The 9,073-nt window shown below is 51.3% G+C and overlaps 1 pseudogene; it reads right to left on the bottom strand.

Annotated features, from left to right (window-relative positions):
* Window positions 1–1,426, bottom strand: part of LOC119923736 — a 13,252-nt pseudogene extending 11,826 nt beyond the window's left edge.
* Window positions 1,427–9,073: the final 7,647 nt, after the last annotated feature.

The following is a 9,073-nucleotide window of genomic DNA, read 5'->3' as shown; positions in this document are numbered from 1 at the left end:
GGTCAGACAAGTCCCTGTACCACACGGGCTCACAGTCTCAACCCCCATTTTACCGCTGAGGGAACTGAGGCCCAGAGAAGTGAAGAGACTTGCCCAAGGTCACACGGCAGACAAGTAGCAGAACTGGGATTAGAACCCACGACCTCCGACTCCCAAGCCCGTTCTCTGGATGGAGGGATGAATAGATGGATAGATGGATGGATGGATGGATGGATGGATGGAAGGAAGGAAAGATGGATTGATGAGAGAGGATGGATTTAGCAAGACAGATGGAGCTGCAGTCAACCGTTTTTCCCTTCTCCCCTACCACCTCCCATTTTCCAACTTTCATTCCCACCTCCAGAGTCACGCTAAAAAGCGTATCGTTATATTGGGAGAGTTCAGTTTGCCAGAGTTTTTAAACGCATTCCCTGTCCACAGTGAGTTAACAGTCTCCAGGGCCTCCCCTTCCTTTCGGCCACAATGCCTCCCCGAAACAGGATCGTCAGTCCTACTTTCGTCTTAGCCGCCTCCCTCCCAGACTTTGACAATTCATCGACGTCCAGCTTTTTCTGTGAACCCTGTCGTACAGCTAAGTATCTGGCTAGGTCCAAGGGCAATTCCTTGGTTAAGTGGTGGGATGAGATGATTTGCACAAGAAAGGAGACATTTTGTCCCAGAGCGGAGGCCGGGCGAGTGACCCTTTTAGGATCCTCCCCATGGCGGCCTTCATGTCCCGGTTCCTCAGGCTGTAGATGAGGGGGTTCAGGACGGGGGGCACCACGGAGTAGAACACGGACACCAGCAGATCCACGATCGAGAAGGAGTCCGAGGGCGGCTTGAGGTGGGCAAATAGCACCGCCGAGATGAAAACAGTGACGACGATGAGGTGGGGCACGCAAGTGGAGAAGGCTTTAGCCCGGCCCTCGGAGGCTGGCATCCTCAACACGGCCCGGAAGATGCGCAAGTACGAGACGATGATGAGAATGAAGCAGACGACGCCTAACACTACCCCAGTGATGACGCTCACGTCAACAGCGACGTGGTCCTTGGAGCAGGAGAGCTTCAGCATGGAGGGGATGTCACAGAAAAACTGCTGGATGAAATTGGACCCACAGAAGGACAGGGAGAACGTCCCAGCTGAACTCATTACGGCAAACAGGCCCCCACTGAGCCAGGAGGCAGCCGCCATCTTCCCACAGGCCGCTGTGTTCATGACGACCTCGTAGCTCAGGGGGAGGCAGATGGCGGCGTAGCTGTCGTAGGACATCGCCGTGAGGATAAAATATTCCGCACCTGCAAAGAAAATCACCAGACAGACCTGTACTCCACAACATAAGAAGGAGATTTCTCGACGGTCCATCAGTGAGTCGTGAATGGATTGGGGGACGGTGACGGAGATGTAGCAGAGGTCAGCCACGGACAGGTGCCCGAGGAAGAAGTACATGAGGGTGTGGAGGCGCCGGTCGAGGGCGGTGGCGAGGACGATGAGGAGGTTCCCCGTCAGGGCCGCAGGTAGACCAGGAGGAACAGCGCGGCGTGGACCAGCTGCAGCTCCCGGATCTCCGAGAATCCCAGCAGGAGGAATTCCCTCATCACCGTAGAGACGTTGGGCATTTTTGGAAATTGGCATGGACTTTCTGCAGTGCATGAGGGAACAGTCAAAGTCAGAGTCCATCGATGGGAAGAGTGAAGAAACTGACAAGACATTTCCTGGTGATTCTCTATGGAAAAGAGGCAGTTATTGAATTCAAAATGATCTTGGAGTTTCATATCCAGCAGGGATAAGGAAAGATCCAGATTTTCACATTATTTTGGTCGATTGAAAGGGAATCCCTGAGATCGTCCCCACCAGCCACCCCAACGGAGTCGGCAGAAACGTTCCCTACCCACATCGAGTTCACAGTCTGGAGGGAGATCTTTTTCTATCTTTGTCTTCAAACCTCCCCGCTGCCTGAACTTGTTTGCTACTTTCACTCCCCGATACTTTGTGTATGCACACACACACACACTCATACCCCTCTTCTAGGGCAGGGAACCTGATTGCAGCAGCTCCCGTAAAGTGGAAAATGAATGCGTTCAGTAATATTTATGAAGCGCTTACTGTGTGCAGAGCACTGTACTGATTGCTGGGGAGGGTACACTAGAATAATAAACAGACACAGTCCCTGCCCACAGTGAGCATACAGTCTTGTTTTTACTCACGATCGACTTTCCCGTTTCCATCCTAGCCTGGAACTCCCTCTCTTATCAGCGCAAAATCAGAGCGAGCACAGTTCTTTCTGAATTCTTTACTGCTAAAATCCCCCCCCGCCTCCAACCAGCTTCCCCAGTTCATTTCCCAGCCCTCTAAACCCAATTCTCTTAACTCAAGAGCGAATCAACTCAAGTCCATCTTCATTTAGTGGAAAAAGGATGGGCCCAGGAGTTCTCTTCTTGACTCTGAGCTCCTTGATGGGAGCATGCACATCTCCCAGCTCTGTTCCATTGTACTCTCCCAAGCGTAGCCTAATGAGAATCAGAGGACTTGGGTCCTAATCTTCCCTCGGTGGGACCTTGGGCAAGTCGCTTCACTTCTCTGGGCCTCAGCTTCCTCATCTGTAGAATTGCATGCAATAATTGCATCTTCATCGTCCCATTCATTTCTTTTCTTCTAGAAGGGGCAGGGAATGTGTCTGTTATGGTGTGATAAAGTTGATAGAGCACTTCCGCTCTGCCTTCCAATGTGCCTACGTCTCCCTCATCCTAAAAAGATCCTCTCTTGACCCCGCTGCCCCTTCCAGTTATCGCCCTATCTCCTTCCTACCCTTCCTTTCCAAACTCCCAAAGCGAGTCATCAGCACTCGCTGCCTCGAATTCCCCAACTCCAACTCTCTCCTGGGCCCCCTCCAATCTAGCTTCTGTCAACTCCACTCCACCGAAACTGCCCTCTCAAAGGTCACCAATGACCTCCTTCTTGCCATATCCAACGGCTCCTACTCTTTCCTAATCCTCCTCGACCCCTCAGCTGCCTTCGACCCTGTGGCCCACCCGCTTCTTCTCAACACACTATCCAACCTTGGCTTCACAGACCCCATCCTCTCCTGGTTCTCCTCATCTCTCATTCATTCTCACTCTCCTTCCCGGGCTCCTCCTCCTCCCCCTCCCATCCCCTATCTGTAGGGGTTCCTCCAGGGTCAGTTCTCGGTCCCCTTCTGTTCTCCATCTGTACTCACTCCCTCAGTGAACTCATTTGCTCCCACGGCTTCAACTATCATCCCTATGCAGATGTTACCCAAATCTACATCTCCACCCCTGCTCTCTCTCCCTCCCTTCAGGCTCGCATTTCCTCCTGCCTTCAGGACATCTCCATCTGGATGTCTGCCCTCCATCCAAAACTCAGCATGTCCAAGACTGAGCTCCTTATCTTTCCTCCCAATCCCTGTCCTCTCCCTGACTTTCCCTTCACTGTTCATGGCACTACCATCCTTCCCGTCTCACACGTCCGCAACCTGGGTGTCATCCTCGACTCCGCTCTCTCGTTCACCCCTCTCATCCAATCCCTCACCACAACCTGCCGGTCTCACCTCTGCAACATCGCCAAGATCCGCCCTTTCCTCTCCATCCAAACTGCTACCCTGTTCGTTCAGTCTCTCATCCTATCCTGACTGGATGACTTCATCGGCCTCCTCTCCGATCTCCCATCCTCCTGACTCTCCCCACCTCAGTCCATACTTCACGCCGCTGCCCGGATCATCTTTGTGCAGAAACGCTCTGGGCATGTTACTCCCCTCCTCAAAAATCTCCAGTGGCTACCAATCAAACTACGCATCAGGCAGAAACTCCTCACCCTCGGCTTCAAGGCTGTCCATGACCTCGCCCCCTCCTGCCTCACCTCCCTTCTCTCCTTCTCCAGCCCAGCCCGCACCCTCCGCTCCTCTGCTGCTAACCTCCTCACTGGGCCTCGTTCCTGCCTGTCCCGCCGTCAACCCCCGGCCCACATCCTACCTCTGGGCTGGAACGCCCTTCCTCCTCGCATCCGCCAAACAAGCTCTCTTCCCCTGTTCAAAGACCTACTGAGAGCTCACCTCCTTCAGGAGGCCTTCAAAGCTTGAGTCTCCCCTTTTCCTCTGCCCCTCCTCCCCTCCCTCTGCTCTACCCCCTTCCCTTTCCCATAGCACTTGTGTACATTTGTACATATTTATTACTCGATTTATTTTATTAATAATGCATATATTTATATGTATATAAAATTCTATTTATCTGTTTTGATGCTATTGATGCCTGTCTACTTGTTTTGTTGTCTGTTTCCCCATTCTAGACCTTTCCACTCTTTCCACTCTTTCCACTAAGCGATGCTGCTTCCAACTTAGTGAAATTGTGACTCTGACCCTGGTCATCCCAGTTCCTATTGAAATTTCCCTCAGCTTTCCCCTGCTCCTCTCCGGACTCACCGGGCCTGTCCTGGGCTGGGGAGCATCGAACTCTGCTGAGAGAGAGACGCACTCCATCTCCTCAGTCCTGGACCCTGGCAGTAGTGACAGGAAGGTCTGGGCGAGGGGTGAGGGCTGTCAGGATCCTCCCTCCCCCTCTCGGCTCCCAGGCTGGCTGTGCCGTCTCCTCAGACGGCGGCCGGGTTATTTTCTGGGGGGATTCCCCATGGGGCGACGGGACCGGCACTCCGCTGAGACGGCAAACCAACCGGGAATCTCGGAAGGCCGGGATCGTGGGCTCCCCGTGGTCCCGGCCCTCACGACCTAAATAACTGCCCATTCCCATGTGGTTCCCACTCTGGTACTCTTTCCTGGGACATCAACAGACTAATCATCATTCCCTTTCTGTGATTAATAATAGCATTCTGGTTAAGCTATGAGGTTTGGAGCTTCATGCCATGCCAGGGCTTGGGACCATCTGAAATCTGCAGCAGTCCAACTTAGACATTCCCTTCTAGCCTGGAAGCTCATCATGGGCAGGAAATGTGGCTACCAACCCTGTTACATTGTTGTATCGTACTGTCCCAAGTACTTACTACCAAGGTCTGCACACAGTAAGCACTCAATAAATAAGAACGATTGATGGATGCGCCTTATCTTCCCCTACTGAATTTCTATCTGCAGTCTCCATTCCTCCCAAGCTCACCCTCTCACTGTGCCTCGTTCCCAACTTCCCCGACTCAGACCCCTACCTCACCACACTTCCCCTGCTTGGTATTCCCTCTCCCTTCATATCCATGAGCCCTCGGAGGTTCCCATCTTCCACACTCCTTCCCGAAACTCTGTGAAATCCATGGGACCTTCCCCGATTCATTTTTTCATAATGGTACATGGTAAATGTTTCCCATTTTCTAGGGACCACTCTAAGCATTAATGTTCCCACAATCTAGTCAGGTTGGACCAGTCCCTGTCCCGCATAGGAATTCCAGTCTTAATCCCCCTTTTACAGATGAGGTAGTTGAGGCAAGAAGTGAAATGACTTGCCCAAGGTCACATGGCAGACAAGCGGTGGAGGTGGAATTTGAACCCAGGCCCTCTGACGCCCAGGTCCATGCTCTATCAACTGGGCTATGCTGCTTCCCCGTGCTTCCTTGTCTCAGGGTGCTTAATTGTCTCGTTCTGGGCCTGTGTAAAAAGCCCCCCTCCCCATCCTTAATAAGAATGATAACAATAATCATAATCGTGGTATTTGATAAGCGTTTATTATGTGCTGGAGTGGATACAAGCCAATTGGGTCAGACATATCCCTGTCCCACACGGGCTCACAGTCTCAACCCCCATTTAACAGCTGAGGGAACTGAGGCCCAGAGATGTGAAGAGGCTTGCCCGAGGTCACACGGCAGACAAGTAGCAGAACTGGGATTAGAACCCACGACCTCTGACTCCCAAGCCCGGGCTCTGGATGGATGAATGGATTGATGGATGGATGGATGGATGAATGGATGGATAGATGAATGGTTGGAAGGATGGATGGATGGAAGGGAGGAAAGATGGATTGCTGAGAGAGGATGGAATTGACAAGACAGTTGGAGCTGCAGTCATCCTTTCTTCCCTTCTCACATACCATCTCCCATTTTCCAATTTTCATTCCCACCCCCAAAGTCATGCTAAAGAGGGTATCGTTACATTTTCATAGTCATTACTAATAATGATATCATTATCGTGTTTATTTAGAAGTCGTGTGCCTAAATCAGTCCGCTTGCTGGAGTAGAAATAAAGAATCGGTTCGAACACAACTTCTGTCCCACAGGGGCTCAGGGTGTAAAAGGAAGAGAGATCGTAGGGATGTTACGTCACTGACCCTAGGTCCCTTCTCCCTTGTGACCCTCCGATTTTCTGATTCATAACTGCCAAGAGGGGTCTTAAAATTCCTAGAATTACTGTGATCATCAATAGTAGTATCGACATTATCATTATTGAATTTATTAAGAATTTCCTTACAAAAAGACTGCCAAGTGTCAGAGTAGAAACAAACGAATCATAACGGAGACGTTTCCTGACCCGCGGGGGCTCAGATTGAAAGACAAAGAGAGAGCGCATATTGCATGCCGATTTTACATCGAGACCCAGAGGGGTTAAGTAGATGAATCAAGGTGATACGGAAGGTCCGTGGCAGAACCCGGCAGGCATTTCTAATCTCATGACGCCCAGCCACATGCTCATTCCACTCAACCATGGTGTCGCCCAAACAATCACTTGTCAGTCATTCAATCATTCGTCTATCATATTTATCGAGCGCTTACAGCTAGTAGAGCACCGTACTAAGCACATGGAAAGTACCATTCAGAATAAAGAGAGACAATCCATGCCCACACCGGGCTTACAGTCACACCCAGCTTATCAGCTTCCGTCCCAGACATTGTCAAATCCTCAGACGCCGGACTTTGTCTTTGGAAAGCTCTTTATATGGCTACCCCCATGGTCCTGATGAGAAACGGGATAGTCAGCAAAAGGAAAGAGCCGTTTTGCCCCTTAGAAGAGGGAGGAGGAGTCTCCCCTTTAGGACTCTCCCCAGGGCGGCCTTCATGTCCCGGTTCCTCAGGCTGTAGATGAGGGGGTTCAGGGCGGGGGGCATCACCGTGTAGGATATGGATAACAAGAGGTCCAGGGTCGAGGGGGAGTCTGACACGGGCTTGACGTTGGTGAAAGTTCCGGTCAAGAGGAAGACGATGACGACGGCTAGGTGAGGCACGCAGGTGGAGATGGCTTTGGCCCGGCTCTCTTCAGCCGGCATCCTCAGCACGGCCCGGAAAATGTGCACGTACGAGACGATGATGGAGACCAAGCAGATGACAACTACAGCTACCCCACAGGTGACGGTCACGTCGACGACTACGTGGTCCTCGGAGCAGGAGATCTTCAGCAGGGAGGGGATGTCACAGAAGAACTGCTGGATGACGTTGGACCCGCAGAAGCTCAGGGAGAAAGTTGAAGCTGAATACAACACCCCCAAAATCACCCCGGTGAGCCAGGAGGCGGCCACCATCATTCCACAGGCCGTGTCGGTCATGATGAGCTCATAACGCAGGGGGAGGCAGATGGCGGCGTAGCGGTCGTAGGACATCGCCGTGAGGATGTACATCTCTGAACCACCAAACAGTACCACCGAGAACACCTGGGCGGCACAGCCCAGGAGGGAGATGGATCTACAGTCGGTCAAGGAGATGACGGCAGACTTGGGGACGGCGACGGAGATGTAGCAGAGGTCTACGACGGACAGGTTCTTGAGGAATAAGTACTTGGGGGTGCGGAGGCGCCGGTCGAGGGCAGTGACGGCGACGATGAGGAGATTCCCCATCAGGGCCTCCAGGTAGACCAGGAGGAACAGCGCGGCATGGACCAGCTGCAGCTCCCGGACCTCCGAGAAACCCAGCAGGAGGAATTCCTTCACAGTGGAGACGTTGGGCATTCTCGGGAGGCAGCACTGACTTTCTGCATGTGATGAGAGAAGAGCCAAAGTTAGAGTCCTTCGATGGGATGAGTGAAAGGAGTGACAGGACACTTGCTGGTGATTCTCCATGGAGAGGAGGGAGTTACTGAATTCAAAATGATCTCTGAGTTCACGGTGGAGGCACGGAACGTTTCTGCGGAATGATGTCGACTCCCTGCACAGGATGAGGGAAGACTTCAATTCAGAGACACTAATGTTGGGGGTGAAGGAATAGGACTAAGTCGATCGGTTCTATATAATGAGGACCTACAGAGGACGTGGTATTTATACATATAATCACTGCCCCCGGCGAGCTTCCATTCTATTGGAGGCACCAAGCTTCGAACTGTGTAGAAGCAGGGGGCTATTGGGAAGAACACAGGCCTGGGAATCAGAGGACCTGGGTTCTAATCCCACCTCTACCAGTTCTCTGCTGCATAGCCATGGGAAGGTGACTTAATTTCTCTACAGCTCAGTTTTCTTACTAGTAAAATGAGGATTCAATATCTGGTTTCCCTACTAGTCTGTGAATCTGTCGTGAGACACGGACTGTGTTCTACCAGATGGTCCTGAATCTCACCCAGCATTTAATACTTTGCTTGGAACGTAGTAAGCATTTAATATATATCAAGAGTATTATTTTTGGTTGAGGAGACCAAAACTAAAATGAGTAGCAGACAGCAGAGGTCAGAGAATATAAAGATATGTTCGTGACTGTTGTGAAATGTTTTCAGTGGTTTCAGACTTAAATAACAAGTGCCTTCACACATAAATTCATCCATTTAGTGGAGAAAGAACGGGCCTGGTAGAGAGTAGTACCTGGATTCTGATCCTCTTTTCGCTCCTTGTCTGCTGTGTGACCTGGGGTCCGTCACTTACCGTCTCTTTGCCTTGGTTACCTCATCTGAAAAACGGGGGTTACAACTGTGAGCACCCTATGGGGCGTGGACTGTTTCCAACCTGATCAGCTTGTATCCACCCCAGGACTTAGTACAGTACTTGGCACATTGTGAGCAGTTAAAAACACCATAAAACAAACAAACTACAACAAAAAAACCCACGTATATCTCGAAACCGATGCCATTTGCTCACATATCTGCATTCACACTTGCACACACACAAACACAAGTATACCTCATCATTCATCGAATCCTTTCCTATAGCATCACTCAGCCTACATCTATCCTGTCCT

Source organism: Tachyglossus aculeatus, unplaced genomic scaffold (assembly GCF_015852505.1).
Source record: "Tachyglossus aculeatus isolate mTacAcu1 unplaced genomic scaffold, mTacAcu1.pri scaffold_234_arrow_ctg1, whole genome shotgun sequence".
Taxonomy (NCBI): Eukaryota; Metazoa; Chordata; class Mammalia; order Monotremata; family Tachyglossidae; genus Tachyglossus; species Tachyglossus aculeatus.
This window is presented reverse-complemented; position numbering and strand designations above follow the sequence as displayed.